Source organism: Aedes aegypti, chromosome 2 (genome assembly GCF_002204515.2).
Source record: "Aedes aegypti strain LVP_AGWG chromosome 2, AaegL5.0 Primary Assembly, whole genome shotgun sequence".
NCBI lineage: Eukaryota > Metazoa > Arthropoda > Insecta > Diptera > Culicidae > Aedes > Aedes aegypti.
In genome coordinates, this window is record NC_035108.1 from 33,268,835 (window position 1) to 33,295,083 (window position 26,249).

General features: G+C 37.1%; 1 protein-coding gene across 2 annotated transcripts in view; it reads right to left on the reverse strand.

Moving 5' to 3' along the window:
- The window catches only part of LOC5565109, a 623,899-nt gene that overhangs the window by 395,961 nt on the left and 201,689 nt on the right, over positions 1-26,249 (reverse strand). The window lies entirely within an intron of this gene.

Below are 26,249 nucleotides of genomic sequence, written 5' to 3' on the forward strand. Positions count from 1 at the left end.
TGGTGACAGATTAAGAAAATAACATAAGGGCAAATGTAACACTACCCATAAGGTAATTTTAAGAACCTTGCTAGAGTAAAGTTGATTCGTCGATGCCACTCATCTTATCTTCAAAAGCACAAATCTAAAGAAACAACATATGCCTATTCTGATTTGAAAATTTAACAAATGGATCAATTAAGGTAACTCTAACGGCACTCATTATCAAAACAGCGGCACCACCGTGTATGGGATTTGAAATTGCGACAGCATTGCTGTTCTGTCAAACACACATGACTATGGCGCTAGCTATGCTTTTTAAAACAGCCGTTTTGGTTATTTTGATGGTCCATTGGAAACCATCTGTGATTTATTGTTTTTTAAGTTCTTAATTTAAACCGACCTTCAAAGACTATTTTGGAACATTTGATCATTAAAATTAAATAAGCTTGCCATTCTTTCTCGGTCTCAAATTTGGAACATAATTATAGCTTTTCTAGACCAAAGCCCGAATTTACGCCAGTTTTGTGCAATGTCCTTGCGAGCTCACCGAAGCTGCCAAATCACAAACGAACATTTCCGGCGATAGCTTTGCGCCTATATTTCCAACAATTACGTCAGTTTCCTAAAGAACCACCATCATCATTATACCAAAAGAAAACCTTGCTTTTGAATGGCTGGCCGAAGATGGCGCTTGAACAACTCCCATCTCAAAACTCCACAGCTCCACTCAAAGTTCATCCCCTAGAAGGAATGCAAATTACCTAATCCTCCTAAAAGCAGCGAACGCTCGAAAAAAAAAGCCCAAGCCACTCCACTTACCCACCGAAGGCTGCGCGCTCATCAAGTCTCATCACCCAAACCGTCATAATCATCATCATTCGGAGCGAACTCGAACTTGGCTCGCCGTCAGCCTCCATACTTATTGACATCGTGTCGCGTGCTTGAGCCTAATCTTAATTGCACGCGGAAATTGCGTAAAAATGGTTCGGCCCTGCGTCGGCGCCTTCTTCTTCAAACATCACAAGCGCCATCATCGGTTTCGAATGAACGTGCGCGAAAAAAGGCGGGTGGCATGTCTGTGGTGCGATTCGTCTTCCTCCAACTCTCGAGAGGAAGTGGATTTTTTTTTCTGTTGGCTCATATTTGACTTTGACTTGCATCGCATCGGTTTCAATGAAAACCTCCTCTCCAACTACCGCCGGAGGATACTCGAAAGCTCTAAACATGCGATAAATGAGTCGAGATAAAGCCAACTCCCCGGTGAAGTGCGGGCCTATTATTTCGCATGATTCCTCCTCAAATCGGCACAAACAACGAAACCATCGAATGGCTGACAAGCAAAACAAAAACCACATTTTCCTTGAGACATGGAAGCACAGTGGTCCAAAGGCTGTCAAAACCTAGAAAGTGTTTGCGTTATAATTATGTTATGATTTGAAGCATTAAATTAAATTTATAACAAAAATTAAACGAAATTCGTTATTAGTTACAAATATTGATGTACTTGTGGTACAATTTTGTTGTTATCCCCTGGTCTGGATAAATTAGATAAAATGCTACAAAAGTTTTACAAGAAAGTTTGACATTTTGGCCGATTTCGTTCAAGATAGAACCACCGTGGCACGGATTCAGATCTTTCGGAGCGGTTGCGGGGTGGACAATATAATGAGCCTTTATGACTACGACGGTGACAGCATGTTTCCTATTGAACGTAAAGCCTCTCCTACTAATGCTGGCACTCATTGGGAGTGTGGGCTCATTTTCCCACAAAGGGGCTATCACATAACATCATCATCTGCTCTGCAACAAAGGCAAAACGAATAAAAACCAGAGCACCAGCACCAGCGACTTGACGGTAAGCATTATGAAAAGTAAAAGTGCACAAAGCGATCGTATCATGGTTTTTCATATGCTGACTAGACACCAAACATAAAATTGTTCCCAACTGAGTCTGAGATGTTTGTTTTCGTATAGTTTCACTTTCGTTCGATACGTCGTCGGCTTGATTTCTTGGCTTTAATCTGCGGGTGGTTGGTTGGTGCAATTGTTGTTAATCGTGAAAATTCCCACCATTCAAGCTCGGAAATGCCGGAATTCCACAATCGGGTGTCGGTTACAGTGTTTGCAATGGGCAAGGGGGGAGATATTCAAGAAGCAATGAGTTTTCTTGATCATTACAAAATAATGATATTGCTCGTTAGGGTTCAAACTTGACGGAAATTGTATGCCGTTTATCAAATTATATGATATACGAATACTTAGTAACAATAGAGAAAAAAAAAGGTAAAACGAGCTCACCAGTGCTTTGTCACCAATGTTCATTGATCGTCGCCATTATTGAAGCAATTATTTAAATGTTTGTTAATATTTGCCACTTCATCGACCATTGCAGTCTGTATTGAGTACTGCAAGTAGAAATTGCAACTTTGATTCAATTTCCATGATATGATTGTGACTTCATACCAATTTATCAAATTTCAAGAACACACAATCATTTCCTCAAAAGAACCGTTCAACTAAACATAAATCAACACGAGTACTGTTATTTGCCCCCAACCGAAATAAGCATCAGTTGCTTCTGCCGGCATCGTGACCGCCGACATACATCATAGAATGAAAAATGACCCCGCAGAAACCGCGAAAAGACACACCGCAGAACGAATAAACGGTTGCCGTGATTATTGCTACGGAAACGCAAAAGCACCGAAACAAAACAGCGCGTATAAACAAATAGCCCGATCGCAATCGCTCTCGAGCAAAAAAAAAAACAGTTCTCGTCGGAGCTGAATTTCCCTCGGCTTGGATTGACCCTTGCATTCCCACGGCGAGACGACTCGAATGCCGAATTTGATTTCCTTACGACAGACGTTCTATCACAACAGGGTTTCCCAACCAGAAACCTCTCAGAAGTAAAGAATGGTCTTTCGATTCCGTTGCATGCCCCGGTGGGGTAAGTGACGGAAACAATACCAATCGTGTTCGGTTTGCGTTGTGCGATTGCGAAAAAATATTTGTGTTCAGTCGAAGATAATTGCCAATTGGTGAGCTCGTTCCATGCTTATAATAACATATTTTTATTCTGACAACGGCACGTTTAATTTTCAAACAAACTATGGATGGTTCGTCACTACGATTGTCGATATAAAGCCTTAATCCTAATTCATGAAAATTTTACATGAACATTCTTTTCTATTTTCGTTATTTCTTCAATAACCTTTGAATAGTTCGACGTATTGGAAGTCGGCGTAGTTTTTTTTTTTATTTTCTACCAATATCTACCATTATATTTTCACAGCGAGATAAACATTGAAAACTACATTTAAATAAGTGTCGTATTTTTCCGCTTTGCGAAAGAGGACCACGTGATTATTGAGCTAAAATCGAATTCAGGTTAACTTCTGCGTCCATGAGTCCTCTCGTGGCGTAGGGGTAACGTGCCCTATGCAGAGAACAGGGAGTCGTGAGTTCGATTCTCACCGAGAAGACGTGTAACTTTTTCGCAAACATCACTTCAATTTGTCCATTTAATCCAATTGCAAAGTATATGTAGTGTTTAGTTTTTCGGTAGTTGTCAAACTTTCACTCGGATGGAAATCCGTAAAACCACGAATCATTATTAAAAAAACACGTATTATTCCTCCTTATCCATGAGTCGCGTCACCGACCAAAGGGTACTCCCAGATCTTTAGCACCCTTCCCGATGGTTGTGGAGATGTAGAGGTCTCAAGAAGCAATAATTACTACACACTTACATTCCTCCCCCATCCCAACTAACTGTAAGGACATGGTCGAAGCCGTTATTGATCAATAATATAAGAGCTGCTAAAATTTGCACTTCGAAAGTAAGTGGAAAGTCCTATCCCTTATTCATTTCAATCGAAGTTCAATTCCTACTGGTTCCGATCTATCACGGAGTAGTAGTCATTGACATATACAGTAAGCCTATTCTACGCTAAATGTGAGGAAACTCTTACTTTATTTGCTTTGCTTGTGATTATAAATATCGAATAGCAGATATTTGATGCATCAAATATCTTAAAAACGGCTTATCACTTTTTTTTACTAACTACAAAACAACAGTAACTTTTCCTCACCGGCGTAGCCTAGGTATTATTCCAGTGTTTGCGACAATGAAACATAGTAGCTCCTGGAGATCAGTATGGGAAATTTGATTACATTCTTGCGCCAGCTTCGTGGGCAGAAGCTCTTAACTCTTTCCGCTTCTATTAGAAGAATTTTTTATGAGTTTTTCAACGGATATATGAATTATTGATCCTAGCTAGATTCCTGAGCAAATTCTTCACGAATATCTGACGCAGCATCCTGAAAGTTTCTAATCTAAATTTCCTTAAAATAATCAATAGCACCTTCCGGATCTCACTCTATTTTTTTTAAACATTGACTGACCTTTTTAAATTACTAGTAAAACCAATGAGGGATATCTCATAATCTTGTGGCATGAATCCAGAAACAATCTTCAACAAACTTCTGGTAAAATAATCGATAATTTTCTGACGGTATTTTCATTGAAATCTTCCTAAATAACTGACTTTTTGCAATATTTTTACAAAATACGTTTTTGAAATTATTCATCAGCCGTTTTTCACACAATATTGGTCAAAATAAGGAATTTACCTTAAAACGATTGTGTCTGAAATCTTGAGAATTTTCTGTTGGATTAAATTCAAATTACCCAGCTTCGTGTCAGAAATTGGGGTCACTCAGAGCTCTTTATGGTGCGGTCTAGGCCTCCAAATGACTTTTTTTGTAAAAAGAACGATGAATGCGTATATTATTCAATCAAGAACTGGTTCTATTCCGTTAGGCCGAATGCCGTTAAGCCAAAAGGGTCGTTAAGCCGAAAGGGTAATTAGGCCGAAAATAACCGATAGTTCTAATAAACCGTAAGGTCGCATTGGTAAACTGTATTACCTAAAAGACCACAAAAATCGCTGTGACATATAACTAGAAAGAACAGCCTTTGATTAAAAAAAGGAAAAAAAACACTGATAAATGTATTAGCCATTTGAAATAGTAGTAAATGATCAAATTACTGAAGTGCTCTAAATATTAATGTTGACAAGAAAATACCAGAAGACATTCGAATATTTCCAGGATGCTTTTCAATATTGGCTATGCAAGCGCTTAGAATAGAATAGAATAATAATAATAAAGACAAATCCCTCGTTATCATATGCATTTAATCATAAAATCATTAAAGTATTTAGGCATCTGCAAGATTTGCAAAGAGTTGAGTACGACAACTTTTTTTGGAAACTAAGAAAAAAACAAAAATTCTTGTGCTCTTCTGAATTTGAATCAGATAAATCGAGAAACCTCATGGTTTGAGCAGACTTATTGAGACTTTGAGGTGGCACAAGCTTGGGTTTTCAAGTTATAATGTGAACTTAAATGAAGTTTACATAACTTTGTTGTTTTTTAACATAATGAATTCAATTAATGAAAAGTTTGTAGAACAGAATTTTTGGCTTATACTATTACTAATATATGTGAAAATAGTTTTTTTTTTTTTGTTAATTTTTGCTCATTTTACCTAAACCTTTAGGTAACCGATATTCTTAACTGAATGCAAACCTTATTACATGTTTTGAAGAAAAATTTGTTTTTTTTTTTCAAAAGGTTGAATAAACATTAAGTTTAAATCATTTTGATTGGTTGTTTATCAAAAACAAGCCAAAAACATGTTTTGACGAACGTTGGATTTTTTTCCAAATTTGTAATTTAAACTGCTTGATTTATCGACTGTTTATAGTTTTCTTCGCTTTGGTTTGGCATCCAGTCTCAAGGAATCAAAGGAAAACAGGGATTTTCTATTTTCCGACGTTTCGGCGCAATGTATTTTGCCTTCTTCTTAGGATAACTAAAAAATAATGTTCACAAATAGGTATATGTCGTCGGTATAATTTTGTGTTGTCTACTTACTAGTGTTCTGTTTTTTGTCATTATGTGTTTAAATCCAACGTTAAATTGTCTAATTATTGTTTTACACATCACTATCCAGATAAAAATATACATATAAGAAGAAAAAAGTTAAATGAAATGTCAATTATGATTTAAATATTGAAAAAATACCGTCGCTAAATTTATGTTTCACTACTTCGGCGTACTGTTTCATGACTGTTATGTGGTTTGATCTTGGTTATGCTGGGAAGGGGGGGTTTATGTTTGTATTCCTAGGTCTATAAGTATTTCTAGCCCTTACTGTATTTATTTTATGTATTAGTCCAGATAGTGTTGTGTTTAAGCCGTCTGTGTCTGTGCGTTTGTTTATTGTATTACTGTCGTTGCTGATGTGTATCATTTCCAATACCGGTAGAATATTTTTCTTGTATGTTTGATCAACTATTTTTGTCGTCTCATAGTTGAATCTGTGTTCGTGTTCGATGCAGTGGGCTAGGAGAGCAGTTTTTTCCTTCAGTGCTCTCACTGGTTCATCTGTATACGTAGAACCCGAAGCCAATAGACTCTCCAGCTGATTGAGATTGCTAATTTAAACTTAATTATGAAATCTTTAACTGAATATTCTACTAACTTAAACCGTTGAAAACGTCCTGCCAATGTTGCTTAGCATGTTCTGATATAAAATGTTTTTGCATTTGATGGAAATATAGGTATGCACTATTCGACTTGAAATTAAAAAAATGATTTCGGTTGGATAGTTGAAAATTAATTTCAGAAAATTGATCTTATTTTGAGTTTTTTTTTTATCGAAAATTAATTAGTTTTGGCATATGTGGTCAAATAGTTAAATCAAAATGGTTCTAACTGAATGGGGAACATTACGTTAGGCCGAATGTCCTTGGATCGAATGTCGAATGACATTATCCCAAAAAGGTTGTTAGACCGGAAGGGTCGTTACGCCGAAATAACATTTGACTATTTAAAATAAAAAATCGAACAGCTGTTTCAAATGGCAATCATTTATCAGTGTTTTTTCCTAACAAGAGCTGTTCTTTGTAGATATATTTCACAGCAGATATTGTGAGCTTCAAGAAAATACAGATAATATTTACCAAGCTCCAATAATCCATTTGGCCTTAAAAATTTTTCACCGAGAAGACATGTAACTTTTTCGTTAATTTCACCCCTACTAGTCCATTTAACCAAATATCAATGAACAGCCAAACGTCCCTAACTGGGAGAGCATAAACAAAAAGAATTGGAGCGTAAAAAGAAGGAGCGTTAGTTGGAATTGGGAGCGTTAAAAGAATTAGAAGCGAAAAAAGCTTCTCGTTTGTTCTCAATGAATTTTGTAAGAGTATCAATTTGAATGACGGAAACCTTAGTCTGACACCATTTTGGATTCCTAGATGACGACTTCCGGTTTATGTAAATCACTTAAGACCCATGCAATATGGGTATTTTCTAAACTGGATCGATGAATTCAAGGATGACACCATTTTGGGATCCAAGAAGGCGACTTCAGTTAAGGTAAAACCACTTGAAACCCATGAAATGTGGGTATTTTTAAAACGGGATAGATGAGTAGAAGACTACTAGAAGGGTCTCGTAAATACTCATGTGGCAAAAGCTTCAAGTGATTTCTATAAATCGAAAATCGCCATCTTTCATTTTAAATGGCATCAAAAATCGATTTCTTGCAATTACCGTAATCCGGGGTAACATTGATCATTTTTTCTGAATGTTTCTTTAATATTTCGTTTGAAAATGCAAATGTTACAAATTTTATATTTTCAAAACAAGTACTGCCACCCATAGCTCGAGACTATATATTGTATTTTCTTTATTGAAGGATTTAAGCATGTTAAAAAAAATGTTTGAGGCGATTTTTTGATTCAGCTGATATGGGGTAACATTGATCAGGTATGTAATCAACTTTCAGTAATACTGAAAATGTCATCACTTACTTAAATCATGGCTCCTGAAGCCGAATATGAAGGCCAAACGCTAACAAGTCATTTACTTTTTGAGTTATTTTAAAATTAAAAACACCTCGAAACACGGAATACGCCTAAAGGTAGGCAATTGCCTAAGTGAATTTTACATTCTTGACAGTAATTCGGTAATGTTGCCAAATTGAGCAAATTTATAAAAGTTTTGACAACGGAATCGTTTTCGGTGATGCCATTTTTAGTAAGAATCACATTTTCCTTGCTTATAACGTTTGCAGAACTTGTGTGAGACATGAATCTTCGGTAGTGTCATCCTTAACAATTAAAATCATTATTTCAAAACGTTGACGAATTTACGCATAAGGTAAACTGAATTTTCGCCAAAATATTAACTTCTATTGGCTCATGAATATCAGAAACAGAAGCACCATTCATGATTTGGAAATGTTTCATCAATAAATGATAATACGTACTTTTGATGAGATGAGTCATTCCGGTCAATGTTACCCCCGCTGATCAATGATACCCCGGATTACGGTACTCATTGGTTCCGTCTCGTAAATACCCATATTGCATGGGTCTCAGTTGATTTTCATCCAGGATGGCGATTTCCGGATCCTGGATTCCAAAATGGCGTTAAACAACTATTAACAGCACCTATTCAACAGTCCCGTTTAAAAAATACCCATATTGCATGGGTTTCAAGTGATTTACATGAACCAGAAGTCGTCATCTTGAAAATCCAAAATGGCGTCAGACTATGGTTTCCGACATCCTCATTGATACTCTTGACCGTTTTTCGTCAGCCCCGTTCCAAAAATATCTATATTGCATGCGTTTAAAGTTATTTCTACAAACCTTATGTCACCATCTTGGATTCCAAAATGGCAACAGACACCGATTTCCATCATCTACTAATCGGTCCCGTACCAAAAATACTCACACTGCATGGGTTTAAAGTGATTTCCGTATACCGGAATTTGCCATATTGGAATCCAAGATGGCGTCAGACATCGATTTCCGGCATCTTCTATCGGTCCCGTTCCAAAAATAGTCATTGGTTTCCGTTCCATAAATGAACATTGGTTCTCGGACAGGAGCGTTATTTGGAATTTCAAGGGTAAAAAGAGGGCGCTTAAGTTGAAATTTGAAACGTTAAAAAGCTGGCGTAAAAAGAGGTTTGGCTGTATATGCAATGCTTAGTTTTTCAGTAGTAATGTATGTATGTATGTAGGTAGCCACCATCCTAGCTTGAGTCTTGCTCTGCATGTGTACAGTCCATTTTCATTATCAATCTGAAATGAACATACCATTGTATGAAGGGCCAAAATGAGGTGTGGCGGCTCCGTAAGCAGCGACAATTACTCGAAACCCACGGGAATTAGAGAATCTCCTTTAAATAATATATGCTTAGTTTTTCAGTAGCAGTTGAAAAACATGCTATATATTTTGTCGTTTGGCTCAAATAACATTTGACTATTTAAGGTGAAAAGTACAAACTACTGTTTCAGAAGGTTTAGTCATTTACCAGTGTTTTTCTTTCTATTAAAAAACGTTGTTCTTTTTAGTAATATTTCACAGCAGATATTGTAGGCTTCAAGGTAATACAACAACTCATTCGGCTTATAAATTCATTTGGCCTTACGATCTATAAGAACTATCAATCATTTTCAGCCTAATGACCTTTTCGGCCTAGCGGCATTTTGCCTAACGTCATTCAACCTAATGGAATAGAACCAACTAGACGTTTTATTCTCACTGATTTAGAAGCATCGAATTTTCGAAAATACATGGAACAAATTGAGTAATCATGAAGCTATGGTCAAGCGAGTTCAATGTTTCAGGGAAATGAGGAAAATTTTGTTGAAAACTTTTCCCCGAATGTCACTTTTCCCTAGCATCAGTTCTCCGAATAACCCTTTTCCCCGCATGTCGTTTATAAGAATGACCCTTGTTCACGAAAATTGATTCAAAATAAAAATGAATAAGGATGAATCTTCAACGGCAATCAATCAAAAGAATGAGATATTAGGTCATTCTCGCCTAAAAACATACTGCAAAAAATGCAGAGAACGGTTAAACTCGAAAGAATCGCTGATCAAATGAAGTAGGGTGCATATCTAATGACCTTGAAAGTTATGACAATTATGAGTAGCAAGTTTCGGTGAAATAGGCTTTTCGAGGAAACGGGGTATTAGGAGAAGTGACATTCGACAAACTGTCGTTTGCGTAAACGACAATCGGTGAACCTTCATTAGGTGAAAAGTAGCACAATCACTTTAAATCATTCTAGCTCCAGTTTTGAACAACACATGAAAAAATGTAGAATTCAATATTTTCTCTGGAAAGTTGAAATCTTAAACTTTCATTCCATAAAAAAGATTAGAAATCGGTTCAAAAGCTATGAAGTTATAAAGATATATATTATATAATGCGCTGAGACCTACGTGTGTGCCGATAAAAATGACTGATTTTTTTATTTTTTTTTTCAAAAAAATATATATCGCAAAAACCAAAAACATACATCGCTGAAAATTTGACAAAAAAATGTAATATTTTCTGAACTTTCAAGGAAAAATGAGAACAGCAATAGTCCCTTTTGTCCCAAGGCCTTCAAAACACGAAAAAACGGATTTTTTTGTCATGTAAAAAATAACATTTTTTGTGAAATTTTAATTTTTTCTGGAGAAGTCAAAATCTTTAGCTTGCATCTGGTCCAAGAAAATTGAAAATCGGTCAAGCGGTTCAAAAGTTCTTCTTCTTAGCATTAACGTCCTCACTGGGACAGAGCCTGCTTCTCAGCTTAGTGTTCTTATGAGCACTTCCACAGTTATTAACCTAGAGCTTTCTTTGTCAAAGTAGCCATTCTCGCATTTGTATATCGTGCGCCAGGTACAAAGATACTCTATGCCAAGGGAAGTCAAGGGAAATTTCCATTACGAAAAAATCCTGGACCGACCGAGAATCGAACCCAGACACCTTCAGCATGGCTTTGCTCTGTAGCCGCGGACTCTAACCACTCGGCTAAGGAAGGCCCCGGTTCAAAAGTTATGATTAAAAATATAATTCATTTGCAAAGTAGCGATTCTTCTGGTTACCCTTTTTTGGAAATGATCACCATAATAAAAAAATCCAAAAACACGTGTATCCTTATTTCGGATAAGGGACAAAACAGCAAATTTTCACGTAATTCGGTGACCCACTAGATCATTTTTTCATGGAATGACTGCAAATGTATCTTATATCAATTTTATAAAGATTGCTGCTTAAAGATTTAAAACTGGTTAAAAATACCAATGTTCTATAAACTTCACTTGGAGGTACGACTGTTATGTTGATGTTGAGGTTATGGCTTTCACTCAAAAACTGATGTTTTTGACATTCGACGTTTCAGACACAGTTTTGTGCCTTTTTCAAGGAATTAGCTGTGTTCAAACGATAAAACGGAACACAGTTAATTTCTTGAAAAAGGCACATTACATGTGTCCTAAACGGCTGGTGTAAGAAAAACTCTGTTTTTGTGTTTTATAGAAGACTAAAAGCCCTAACCTCATTTTAATCTTCATGGAAGATCATATTTTCTCAATATTTTTTACTCAAATTTTAAGGATTCTCTTTTTATCCAGCTATAATATAATAGAGCACACGAAGAGTTGGTTTTAATAACTTTGAAAACAAAGGCCCCCTTGTGTGAAGCATTGAGAAGGGACAGCAAATTCAGAAACGATTGAGAACCTCTGTCCTACCCATTCGCGGGTCAGTTTCCCATCGCATTTCGCAATCGCAATAAATACTTCGGGAAGCGCCGAATTAATTCCATACCCAATTCTGGGGTCCATCATCGTCTATGGGAAGACAGACCCTGCTAAGATGATGATGTGCCCTCTCTCTGTCTGTGTTCTGATGATTTTGATAAACGATCGTGACGATTGAACTTTGAGCGCTTGGCCCCGACGCTCCGAATGATAATAACGGTTTTCCGCCTGCCGATAGCCCACTTTTTCACTCAAACGAATCGTAAGACTTCCTCGTTTGCTTTGGCTTTCAGCTATGCGCCGAAGATGCTGCTGACTGATATGCGAGATTTGCTAAACTTGCTCACCGGCATTGGGCGATTGGGAAAAGCTGGTTTCTTGCTTGGGGTGCTCCGAAATGGGTCATGGAGGTCTGACTCGTTTACCCACCCGGTTGGTTTGGGATGAGGTTCAGCGCCAAGTTTTTATGAGGCAACCAATTCGTTTTCCGCTGGATGATAATCGCGGTTGGATAATAGAAGATTTAGCACAATGGGACTAGCTGTACTTGACAGCGTTTATTTGCCCATTCGGCTGGGTGCTAGAGGAGGTCACTGCTGGAAGATATGACAGCAGGCTTTGCGCAGTGTAGAGATCCAGTTCCCAAGACTAATCGATTACCATGCGATTCCGGAATGGGAACATCGTTGATGCACCATGCAATGGTATGTCGTTTTTTCTTGAAGTTACATCTGTTTGAAGTCTCATACTAGTACTTGAATATTTTTCAGTAGTCCGTTTAATGTCAGTTGCATTCCAAAATGACATTAATTCTCCGCTTGAGTTGCAATCATCTCGCCGGCTATTCCAATATCCACACATCATTCCACGTGCCAATCAATTCCCCATCTACGAAAGTCACCTTACCGGCAATTGCATCAGCAGCCAGCAGCCGTCATCTCCATCATATCCCCCAAATTGCTTCGGCTCTCCACCGGTCCATACCTTATGGATTTCAAATCCATCATTATTACACAAACGACGGTCTGTCGATCCGTTAAGCCACCTTAAAGCTCCTCTCTCCCGGGAGATGCATTGCATATGCAGCCAAGCGAAGTGGCAGCCCAATCACCATAGGTACAGCTCATCTGCTTACAATTGCGAAATTGCACACCCTCCTTCCCTCAGAAGGCTCAGTCATGCCCAGCTGATCTCAGACAAACCACCCAACCAAAGCCAGAGAAACAGTACTGAGATATGCGCAATACGTCATTTCGGCGGCATAGGCAACATTCATCAAGAAGAGCGACTCAGCAATTGGGCAGATGGATGGAAAAATTGAATGAAGTAACAATACCAGATGGCAGTAGGGTGGGTGTACCGATAGTGGAGCGACTAAGGAAAAAAAACACTCCAATCCATAAGGGAGCATTTACCCTAGCAAAAGCAATGGCCAGCATCACTAAAACCTCTGCGAGACGTGGGGGAAGATGGATGGCTAATTCAATTAATTTGTCCGGCAATTTGCGTGAATATGATTTAGAGATGAGATTGCGTGGTGTGGTATTTGCGTTGGCTTTTTCTTGCAGTTTTTGATCACTGTATACTAGGGTGCGGCTTATTTTTAAAAAGTTCTCAAAACCAAAAATTCGTGTGCTCTACTGAATTCAAATCACATTGAAAGAGAAACCTCAAAATATGAGCCAAAAATATTAACATTTAGGGGTGGCGCAAGCGTCTTGAAGGTGAATTTTCAAGTTAAAAAAATAACCTTCAGTGAAGTAAACATAACTTTGTTATTTTTCAAGCGATTTTAAAACTTTTAGCATTAATACCTTCAAAATAAAATTTACGAAAACTTTGTAGAACATCAAATTTGTCTAAAATCAAAAAAAGTCTTAGTTAAAAGTAATTCATTCCAAATTTTTCCTCATTTTACTAAAAATTTTAACTTTGTTTGACAATAACTTCATGATTACTCAACCGATTCTAAATCTTTTTACATGGTTTTGAAGCTATTTTAATTGTTTTTAAACTGTTCATACAACACATTTCGCTAAAAAAATGTCTTGACCAAGTTATTCAGCGAAAACTGCACAAAATCATGATTTTTTAACGAAAAATGCAAGTTTATTCAAATTTTTGCCGATTAAGTATTATCTCTAAAGCTGAAACTGGTTTTTCTCATTTATTAAACCTTCAAGAAGGACTTTGCAACAGTTTTTTGAATAATTTTGAAACAGAACTATGTTTGCATATGTTAAAATATATATGCACTATTCAACTCGTAATTAAAGCAAGATGCTTTATAAATTTAAGTTTTATAGAAAAAAGTGCAATTTCTGGCGAAAAAACTTAAATAATAAAAAAAATATGATTTTTTCATTAAAAAATCATGTTTTTGGATAGTTTTTGGTGGAAAACTTAGGCAAAACCATTTTTGAGAAAAATGTGTTGTATGAACAGTTTGAAAACAACTAAATTTGTTTCAAAAACATGTAAAAATATTCGGAATCGATTGAGTATTCAAGAAGTTATGGTCCAACTAAGTTGAAATTTTTAGTAAAATGAGGAAAAATTTGTATAAAAGTATTTTAAACTATGACTAGTTTTGATTTTAGACCAATTTGATGTTCTACAAAGTTTTTATAAATTTAATTTTGAAGATAATGATGCTAAAATTTTTCAAATTGGTTGGAAAGTAACAAAGTTATGTTTACTTCACTGACGGTCATTTTTTATAACTTAAAAATTCACCTTCAAGACGCTTGCGCCACCCCTAAACGTTAATATTTTTGGCTCAAATTTTGAGGTTTCTCTTTTAATGTGATTTGAATTCAGTAGAGAACACGAATTTTTGGTTTTGAGAACTTTTGAAAAATAAGCCGCACCCTACTGTATACTTAGCGCCGAGTAGCTAATCGCAGTTGAAAGGGATTTGAAACGAAAAAAGGATGATTTTAGCGTTTCGCAAAACACCACCATTGCAAGTGGAACCCCGGTGGTTTTGGATCGTGGTCAGGTGTGCGTGAAGGCGTGAAAGGTTTTCACGCTTCGGTACGCAGTTCGATCAAAAGGCTATATTGTAAAAGGTAAATTGCCTTTTGGACAGGATGTTGATTCATTGCAAAACGGATGAAACGAACGGAATTGGCAATTGAAATTTTGGTTCAATACAGAATTTGAACTTTGAAGAGCCAGGGTCAAATTGTTGTGTTTGAAATTATTCCGGGAAATTGCTCAGCTAAAAATATGTTGTAAAGTTCAGTTAATTTTCATGCACATATTTGGAGCATCAACATAAACTGAAATGTCAACGACAAATCCTTCATTTTCCAATCGAATGCACTTTAAATTTACACGATCATGTAACATTCAAGCAACTTAAGTTGAAAATTAAACTTGATGCTGTAACATTAAATGAATTTGATTTACTTTTACTATACTCTTCTTTTTATGCCACATTGAAATTTAAATATTTTTATCTGTGTGGCCTCATAATATACATTACCGATTACTCAAAAGTGTCTTTTAACGACCATTCCGTATCAGCCAGTTTTGTATTCACCTGTAAAGAGAAAAAAGGAAACAAAATAATTATATAATTTTACACTAAGCACAGGATAGTCACTTATCTTTCTAACAGTAAAGGTTTATAAGCGAAAATAGCTATCCCAAGGTTCTGTCACATCACAATCAATCAACCCCACTCGTTTATCCGTCAACTAGATCACACGCCTGGGTCGATGAAAACGCCAACAGAGATCCCCCACCGAAAAGCCAATCAACCTCCTGCCGTTCTGCTTAAATACAGTCGGCATTCTTCGTCAATCCTACTGGACAACGCTAAAGCCATCTTCATCTTCATCATCATCAACCGCGCTTTGCCCGTCACCGCCCTAACAGTTCACTCCGAAGAAAGCACAGTTTCACCCAACCGTTTAGAATTTGACCCCCCAACAACTGGCAGTCAGCCACCTGAAAGCAGCATCATCCAACTGAATCAACCCAGGCGAGCGAACGAAACGCACACTGCACAGTGGCTCATGCCTAGATAAAACTTCGAAAGTGGAACTACCTTAAACTACTTTACATTTTTTTGTTTTTTTTTTTAATATCCATACTTTTAGAAAATGTTTACCCAAACCTTGAAATCGGTCGGATTTGTGGTGATAAGTAAACAAAATTCAACTACCTTAACTTCCCAATATTGGGCCTTCCTTACCCGAGTGATTAGAGTCCTCAGCTACAAAGAAAAGCAATACTTAAGGTGTCTGGTTTCGATTCCCGGTCGGTCCAAGCAAGCTCCCAGTTAATAACTGTGGAAGTGCTCATTGAAGTTGGGAAGCAGACTCTATCCCAATGGGGACGTAATGCCAAAAAGAAGAAGAACTTCCTCAATAACCATATATTTTGCGTACTCAAAACATATATAGTTCAACGAAATCTCAACCAGTGCACTGTGTTTTATTTTCTCGATTTCATACATTTTTCCCATAGCGCCCAAACCGTTGATTTTAGCGATATAGTTTGTTCGGAGAAGTTTCTTGGTATATTAAAGCGGAACTTTCGACGAAAAAAGATTTGTGATCAATCCACCTAGCAGTGAGATAGAAAAACTATTTTTTCAGAACATTTAGATAGACATATCTGCACATAAGTTGTAGAATTGGCAATTTGAAACAACTTTGTCGAAGACACGATTTTTCTATCTCTTATACTTTTCGAGATACATGCCGTTGTATGTGAATGGCCCCTAGAAATCACACTTTTATTCATAACATTTTTCCAAGATTTTTAACATTTTTTGTGTTTTCTACAAAGTTGTTTTTCATGAAAAAACCCGTGTTTTTGCTGAACATATCATCGCTCTATCTCTTGAAGTAACAAAGTTATTCATGAATTACTCTTTTTTCAAGGGGTAGTTTAGGCCTCTATAACTGACTTCGGCGCAAAATGGCGCAAACAACTCTTACAAATGATGAAAGTACCATATCTTCCCTTTCGGCATTTGATAAAAACTTTTGTCTATAAGCGTCTTTGCATGGGCTTTTACTATCAAACAAATAAGATTTATTAAAATGAATTCGACAGATAATTCCTTTACTTTTAGAGATAGAGAGGTGCAATGTTCAGCAGAAACACGCGTTTTCACATGTTTAACAACTTTGTAGAAGACATGAAAAATGTTAAAAATCAACACACCAAGCCTGTTGCGAGTCTGTCATGTTTGTATTGCGTTGGTTTACATTCGTGAAGTGCTTCGTGTAGCGAACATTCAACAAATTTAATCTCATCAAATTCTATTTGAAAAGTGATCCACCCAACCCTTTAATTTGACAACAGCCATATAGTTTTCAATATATTATCACCGTAAGGCAGCAAAACAGTTATCCTGAAATTGATTCATCCAAATATTATTCAAAAAATACGTCAAGGAATGCAATCTCGGATTCTTCTTTATTTTCCTCTACAAATTATTACACTCCAACCTCTTTTAACGACCGTTTTTTTTACCGACGGTTCTTTTTCCGACCACTTTTTTACGACCGAAATTCAGATTAACGACCGTTTTTGTAAATGATCATTATCTTAAAATGTATTCAAAATAGAGGATCATGATGTTCAGCAAAATTGTTCAGTAGTTCAAGGACTAACATATGGTGGTCATTGAATTGCGGAAGTTTGCCACTAGGTGGCGCTAGTGAGCATAGAATTTTTGTTTTCCGGATACTCGGGATCCTGACCACTTAGAAAGATGGCCTCTTCGGCAAAGTTGTTCAGTAGCTCAAGGACTATTATTATAAAAGCTATGAGATTCGAAAATTCTGCCACCAGACGGCGCTAGTGAACATGAAACTTTTGTTTTGTGGATATATCAGGATCCTGACTACATAGACATGGTGTCCTGGGCAAAGTTGAACTACTCAACAAGTTTACCGAAGACTCCATCTTTCTTAGTGGTCAGGATCCTGAGATATTCGCAAAAAAAAAATCATGCTTACTAGCACCAGGTGGCAGGTGGCAAAATTTTAAATCTCATAACATTCATAATGATACGCTGAAAACATTCTACAAGCTGGATCAATGTGTTTCACACATGAATTTTCACTAATTGTAAAACTCATCAAACGATGGTGTAAAACCAGTCGCTATCGGCTCCAAATTCGAATTTATAACACGTAATTTTACAATTTATCGTAAACTTTGCAGTAGGATTTATTAGCGATTGCTTGATATTCTGATCCCAGGCACCCATTACGGGCACCCGGTTTCTCCAAAAATAACACGCGTGAATGGCAAATGTGAGTCCTTGTTATGATAGGACAACTAGTTCTACTAGTGATGGATATCGCCATTGTAAAAACCGTTCAAATCATGTGTAAAAGACTTTGCTATCGAACCAAAGTCAATCCTTCACAGAATCACAAGTTTTACTCGTCATTTCACCTTGCAATTCGACACGACAGATCCACGTTGAAAATAATTAGGATCGAACGAGTGGATTATTTTCAGTGTAGCGCTTGAGCTACTGAACAACTTTGCCGAAGACGCCATCTTTCTAGGTGGCCAGGATCCTGAGATATCCGCAAAACAAAAGTTCCATGCTCACTAGCGCTGCCTGGTGACAAAATTTTGAATCTCATAGCGTTTATAATGATAGTCCTTGAGCTACTGAACAACTTTGTCGAAGACGTCATCTTTTCAAGTGATCTGGATCCTGAGCTATCCGGAAAAAAAATTCTATGCTCACTAGCGCCGCCTGGTGGCAAAATCTCGAATCTCATAACTTTTATAAAGATAGCGCTTGAGCTACTGAACAACTTTGCCCAAGGCGCCATCTTTCTAAGTGGCCAGGATCCTGAGATATCCGCAAAACAAAAGTTCCATGCTCACTAGCGCTGCCTGGTGGCAAAATTTTGAATCTCATAGCGTTTATAATGATAGTCCTTGAGCTACTGAACAACTTTTTCGAAGACGTCATCTTTTTAAGTGATCTGGATCCTGAGCTATCCGGAAAAAAAATTCTATGCTCACTAGCGCCGCCTGGTGGCAAAATCTCGAATCTCTTGGCTAGAATAATGATAGTCCTTGAGCTACTGAACAACTTTGCCGAAGACGCCATCTTCCTAAGTGGTAGGATCCTGAGATATCCGCAAAACAATAGTTGCATGCATACTTGTACTGCCTGGTGGCGCAATTTCTCTTAAACAGTGTTGCCAGCTACGAAAAAAAATTTTAATCCTTCATGAAAAACTGGATTACAGTTGAAGAGTATCGCTATGTTGCTAAGCATTATATTTTTCTGTTCCACTCAAGTTTGATGGTTTTCATCTTTACTTTATTCTTCTTAAACAGTGTTGCCAGCCACATGAACATTTGTGATTCGGCCGACTGTATGGCACGCAACACTTCCTTCAACTTTGGTGAACATTCGGTATCGCCAAAATATGAAAACTTGAACGGCAATTTTGGAAAGTTCTTAACTCATGCTTCAACTTTGCCGAATATCTCGAATCAGTATTTCCGCATCTAGACGTTGCATTTTTCAAACACATAACCCTGATTTTTTTACGACCCCCCGATAATGGTCGTAAAAAGAGGTTGGGGTGTACTTTACTCAAGGAGTGTTTTCAATAACCACCAAATGGTTTATTCGACAAATCATTCTTAAGAGTACCGTAATCCGGGGTAACATTGATCAGCGGGGTAACATTGATCGGAATGGCTCATCTCGTTAAAAGATCAAATAAAGATTTATTGATGAAACATTTTCGAATAATGAATAGTGCCTCTCTTTCTTATATTCATAAGCTAATGAAAATTAAGGTTTTTGCCAAAATTGCGTTTACTCCATGCGTAAATTTGTCAACTTTTTGAATCAATGATTTCTAGCACTTTCACTGACACTACCAAAAATTAATGTTCCACATGAGTTCTGCAGACGATGTGATCAAGAAAAATGCGGTTGTTACTAAATATGACATCGCCGAAAACGATTCCGTTGTCAAATCTTTTATAAGTTTATTCAATTAGGCAACATTAACTAATTACAATTAAGAATGTAGAATTTCCTTAGGAAATTGCCTACTTTTAGGCGTATTCCACGGTTCAAGGTGTTTTTAATTTTGAAATAACTCAAAAAATAAATGACTTGTAAGAGTTTGGTCTTCATATTCGGCTTCAGGGGCCATGATTTTAGTAAGTAACGACATTTCTAATATTACCGAACGTTGTTTACTTTGGTGATCAATGTTACCCCATATCAGCTGAATCAAAAAATCACTTAAAACATTTATTTAAACATGTTTAAATTTTTCGAAAAACAAAATAAAGTATAAAGTTAGGAGCGGTGGGTGCCAGTACTTGTTTTAAAAATATAAAACTTGTAACATTATAGGGGCCCAGATAGCCGTAGCGGTAGACGCGCAGCTATTCAGCATGACCATGCTGAGGGTCGTGGGTTCGAGTCCCGCTGGTCGAGGATCTTTTCGTAAAGGATTTTCTCGATTCCCAGGGCATAAAGTATCTTCGTACCTGCCACACGATATACACATGCAAAAATGGTCAATCGGCAAAGAAAGCTCTCAGTTAATAACTGTGGAAGTGCTCATAAGATCACTAATCTGAGAAGCAGGCTTTGTTCCAGTTGGGACGTGACGCCAGAAAAGAAAGAAGAAAGAAACATTTGTATTGTGAAATGAAAAATTTGAGAAAAACTCAAAAAAATTATCAATGTTACCCCGGATTACGGTACCTCTTAGTTTGGCTAAGAGTGACAATATTTGAATACTTCTACCTCTAACGATATTTCCAGAAGTTTGTCCATGAATTCATTTGAGAATTTCTTCGACAACCCTATAAGAATTTCATAAAGAATTTGTGATAGGGTAAATGATGGCTTCGGCACCCTGAGGGTATTTTCGGCTACACTAACTCATCACGATCTTTAGATATTCATTGAATAAATTTTGGTACCACCAATCTTCTAGTTGTATCTTAATAAGAATGTTAAAAAAAAGTTATAAGTACCACCCAACGATTTAATTCTCAACTAAATGTCGCCTTAATCTGCTGAACTTAATTGCCAAAACCACCAACTTCCTACCTGAAAAGGTCCTTGAGAGATCGAATAATAAAGAAAATTTGTTACTCGCGCCAATTAGCGGATGTGTTTCCAATTACATTTTCTACAACAAGATAGCCCTTGAACTGCTGAACAACTTTGCCCAACATATGAACCTTCTACCAGATAAGGATACAGAGATACAGACGATCAAAGACAATTTGTTACTAGTGGCACCTGGCGAATAAATTCTCAATCAGACTCTTCTCCGCCAGCTTGATAGCCGCCAGATAGCCCTTCATCTGCTTAACATCTTTGCTGAACACACCAGCCTTCTAGCTGATACAAGAGAATAAAGAAAAGTTATGACTGGCGCCACCTAACGGATGTGCTTCCAATTGCAGGTGACCCATTTCGCATAAAGACGTTTCGCAAAAGGACATTTCGCATACGGACGTTTAGCATAATGGATATTTCGCATAAAGCAGTTTCATACAAGAACAGGTAGCATTTTAAAGAAGGCAAATAATTCTCATTATGCCGAATGTCCATTATTCCAATTGTCATTATGCGAAACGTCCCGCTCCCCTTGCATAAGATAGCCCTTGATCTGCTGATCATCTTTGTCGAAGACATTAACCTGCTAGCTGAGCAGGATCTTGTTATGGTTCTATATCGATAGGTCGAATATTATTAGGCCGAATGCCGTTAGGCCGAAAGGGTCGTTAGGCTTGAAATGGCCAATAGTTCTAATGGATCGTAAGGCACCGGCGAATGAATTTTCAGGTTGAATGGGTTGTTAGTTGTTAGGTCAGAATAATTTGCATAACCTAGAAGCTCACAATATCCACTATGAAATATACCAGCTTTTGCTAAAAAGAAGGGAAAAACATTGATGAATGTATTATCCTTTTGCAATAGTAGTACCTCAACTTAAAGGCCTAACGACATTCAACCTAACGGCCTGCTCCCTTCTATCACAAGATAGCCCTTGATCTGTTGAACATCTTTGTCGAATTTTCCAGCTGATCAGAATGTTGTTATTTCTGAAAGAATTCGTGAAAGTACGTCAGGAAAAATGTTTGGAGGAAATACCAAAAGATATTTGGGAGTATCCCTGAATAAAATTTGAAAGAAATTCTTGGATGCATTTACGTAGAGTTCTGTGGATTAATTTTTGGAACTCATTCTTGGAAAATGCATTGCATACTGCCAAAATAGACAAAATAAGCAGAGAAAAGTCGGATGACATTAAAAAAATTAAAATAATATTGAATTAATTACTAAAAAATAACAGAACATCAATTAAACAATCCGAAGAGGTATAATTTTGGAAGAGAAAGAATAAGAAATATTCACAGGAATTCATTGGTGAAACTTTTCGAAAAATACTTTGTGGAATTTGAAAAAAAAAAAATGAAGAAATCTGTCGAAAATCCTACGGACGAATCTCTGCACTCATGTGTTTTTAAGTTAGACATTTGATAGAATACATTGAGGAAAAACTAAACCTGGATCTGGAAGAGCTGCTTGTATAGTATAAAGTGACCGCAGTAAAAACAAGTCAGCCGTTTCAATCATAAGACATTCTTCAGGAGACTTCTTAATCGACTCTTCGAAGAAATACTTCTATAAACTATTTCAGGGATACTTGGCGAAATAAGGATATTATTTCAGGAAACAATGTTGGTGTACTCTATCTTAGAAATTCAACGAGGAACTGTATGAGCTTTCAGCATACCTTGTCAATTACTGGCCAGAATGAAAATGTTGGTCATTTTTAATTATATCTACTAATCTAATTTTCAGATTTTTTTCCAATCTTTTTTTCAAATCCTAATAGTTTTGGCCTCTATTTTGCTCACAGTGAAAAAAGGAGGATAGATTTCTTCCATTTTTCAACGATTTATGCAAAAAAAAGTACAGAGATTGCGTATAAAGATGGTTTTTGCGTGAACTTCATGAATGAACTTTTGAGCTCACTGCTTGACAATTCTGCTTAAATTTCTACCATTGAAAAGTTGCATCTCTGCCTTTAGTTTCTTATCAATTTCTTGCGTTTCATTTGAAATTTATATAAAACACCTCTTTGAACTGAATTTGCTAACAATGTCATCTGCACAAACTACATCGCGGAATCAAAATTTTCAAAAATTAAATAACTTTCGTGGTAAACATGGATTTATTATGAATGAAAACTCCATATGCTCAGGTGGGATTCGAACCCAAGACTCCAGTATGCTAGACGAATATTTTTCCAATTAAGCTACCGAGCCACTTAGTGACCCAATATCTCAGAAGTTTAGGAGTTTTGGATTCAAATCCCAACAGTTCAAAATTTATGTTGATTTTCATAACCTTTATGAATTTATTTGTTTACTTTCCTGAACATTACTTAGAACAACAAGTAAAGATCAAGTTAAAGTTTCGTCCGAAGTTCGTATGGAAGTACGCCACTGTGCACCGTACTATGGAGAGTTTATAACTCAATTTCCATTGTTATTCAAATTTGTAACACCACCGCCGCCCGGGAACGGGATGATGACCACGACAGCCGAGCCCCAACAGCTGAACAGCGCGCTACCGAAGTTTGAAGTGCGAGTTATGCCATTTAGCAACAGCAACCGAAGCAACGGTTCTTGCTGTCAGCTGATGATTTAATGGGTGGGGGCGTGCGCTGGGGGTAAAATCCAGAGACCCTTGCATTTATGTATGGCAGAGGTTCCCAAATTTCTAGTCGTCAAGTTTTTTCTTCGTGACTTACCTCTGAAAAGCTGTAAAATTAAAGTTGAAAGGTATTTCTTGGGTTTATTTTTTGAAAACTTAGGATTCATCAAAAAAAGTCAGCTAACCAATATGTACACATGAAGTAGTGTTTTACTCTACTAGGTTTATTGAGCAGACTTAACGGATTGCTTGCAGAATATTTCAGCCAACTACAAAATTTGAATACTCAAAAATTAAAACAAAAAATTGTTTATCGCTGGAATTGTGGGTATTTTAACTTTTTTTTCCAATCAATTGTTAGACACTTGTTGGTGCATAAATCTTTCTATTGTGTTCAAACCTAGAAAAAAAAAAATAATTTCCAATCTATCAATATGTACTTGAAGTTTTTCGTGAAATATTGCAAACAAGCAAAGTTTTTGGACTTGCAGTCAATTTATTGAGAAATTTCTTGTGTACCGTTAACTATTAAGAGTTTCTTGAGAATATTTCAATTATCCAAATGTTCAAATTTTATTTGGAACAGTTGAATACTAAAAATTTTTGAACATATAACTGTCGACCAACAAAAATTTTTGAAACTAATTGTGCACAAAAAAATGGTTTAGCGATGACTAATTAGAAGTTTTTGCTAAACTTCATCTCGCTGAAATCCAACCATATTCTGTTAGTCTTCAGAAAAGATTCTGACCCCCAGGGGGTCACCATCCACAGTTTGGGAACCTTTGATATATAGGTACCCATCAACAGAGAGGTACAGGCAGATGTGTATCCAAACAGCGAGTTGGGTTTCTGGCGAGGGTTTTTCTAATTACATTCAACGCAACCGTCGTCGTCGTCATTATCGCAAGCGGTGAAGTATGGCCATTATTATTCGGGAAAAAGGGGCAGCAGCTTCGGGCCAGCTGGGGATGACTCGGCGCTGTTAGGTGTTTTCCAAAGTGGTTCGTCATTTTATTTTTCTTCTGAGATACATAGATACTGTGAAGAACCGTTAGACGCGGATTGATGCATTAGATGAAAATGGATACGGGGAAGGGTTCGTCGCTTACTTACGCGGCAATTAAATACCTTTCGTTTCAACTTAATAGCCCGATGATGATCCATATTCAGAAGCTGTTTCTTTCCATTGAATAATGGGGACTGATACACCTATTTCATGGGTGTATCCAGAATGAGGCAGAAATGGCTATTGCTCAAGGAATTCCTACATGAATTAATAACAATTAGTTTTACTATTGATCGTTATATTATAGGTATTAATTTTGAGAAATCTTCGACGACTTTATTCCATAAATCAGAAATTTTAGTGGTTACCTCAGATATCGAACATCCAAATTTCTAAACTTTCAAATTTCCAAACTTTCGAACTTCCAAGCTCAAACATTCTAAGAGAAGCTACTCAGCTTCTGAAGAGAAGCTTCCAAGCTTCTGAAGACAAGCTTCTGAAGCTTCTGAAGAGAAGTTTCTCAGCTTCTGAAGAGAAGCTGCTCAGCTTCTGAAGAGAAGCTTCCAAGCTTGTGACGAAATGCTTCCAAGCTTCTAAAGAGAAGCTTCCAAGCTTCTGAAGTGAAGCTTCCAAGCTTCTGAAGAGAAGCTACCAAGCTTCTGAAGAGAAGCTTCCAAGCTTCTTAAGGGAAGCTTCCAAGCGCCTGAAAGGAGGTTTTCAAGCTTTTGGAGGGAAGCTTCCAGGCTACTGAAGAGAAGCTTCCAATTCTTTTAAGGGAAGCTCCCAAGCTTCTGAAGAGAAGCTGCTCAGCTTCGGAAGAGTAGTTTCTCAGCTTCTGAAGAGAAGCTGCTCAGCTTTAGAAATTTTGGGCCTATTACCCATTAATCAATTAATTTTTAACAATAAATAATCGTTGAACTCTGAACTTAATAGAACTTTGCATATTGTGCCTGTATGGGTATTTTTTTTTTTGCAATGCTCTGGAAGATCACTCGTTACGCTTGTAGATCTGATGACCTGCATTCCAAGTAATTCTTGGATAACTGTAAGCAGTCATAATACCAAACTCTTGGTGGAATGTGATAAAGTAACTCTCGTAAATCTTGAATCCTCCGGAATTTAAGATTGGTCATAGAAGGGGAAAAGGGGGGTTGCATGCCCCTTCAGGAAATCTTAGCTACATTCTTGACCTGTTCTCCGAAAATTTCTTCAATTTTGAAGATGAATTCATCAGCTTGGATCAATCCTAACAGGTAAAGCTATAATCTTTCAAAGGAAAGTTTGGCTTCCACATTTTTATTGGTAATCAAATTTCAAAGTTTAAATAAATCATCCCCACTCAAATCGCCAATAAAATCTAATTGGAAGTCCAAATGATCCAACTCATCGGTTATTGGACTTCTTCAGAGAACGTATTCATCACATCACCCAACAAAAGCAGAACGAGACAATAAAAACTAGTTCTACGACGTGCCGATTAGCATAATCTACAAAACTCCCTGCTCTCTCTCTCTCTCTCTCTCTCTCTGTGGTCGTCTTCCAACCATCTTCCGAATGCTTAGGAAACTCCACTAACAGTTATGTTAATTGTCAGATCAAGCTAAGCCGCTCGCCAGCCAGGGGTCTTTCTTCTGACCACGCTTCGATGTTTTGACGAAGACGGCGACGACGCCTTGGCTGCTGCGGGAAGCATGATTATCACAGCGACAGACAACCCCGAAATAAAATATCATAAAATACAATTGGTTTTGTGGTAACAATACCATATCTTCCAAAAGATTTACGATCAAATTAACATTTATTCAAAGAAGAAAAAAGTGGTTCGACTACTGTGAACTTTAGAGCTAGGGCAAGTGAACCATTAGTGGTGCACCTAAGGGAAAACTGCTAAAACACGGTGTTAAGATCATGAAATA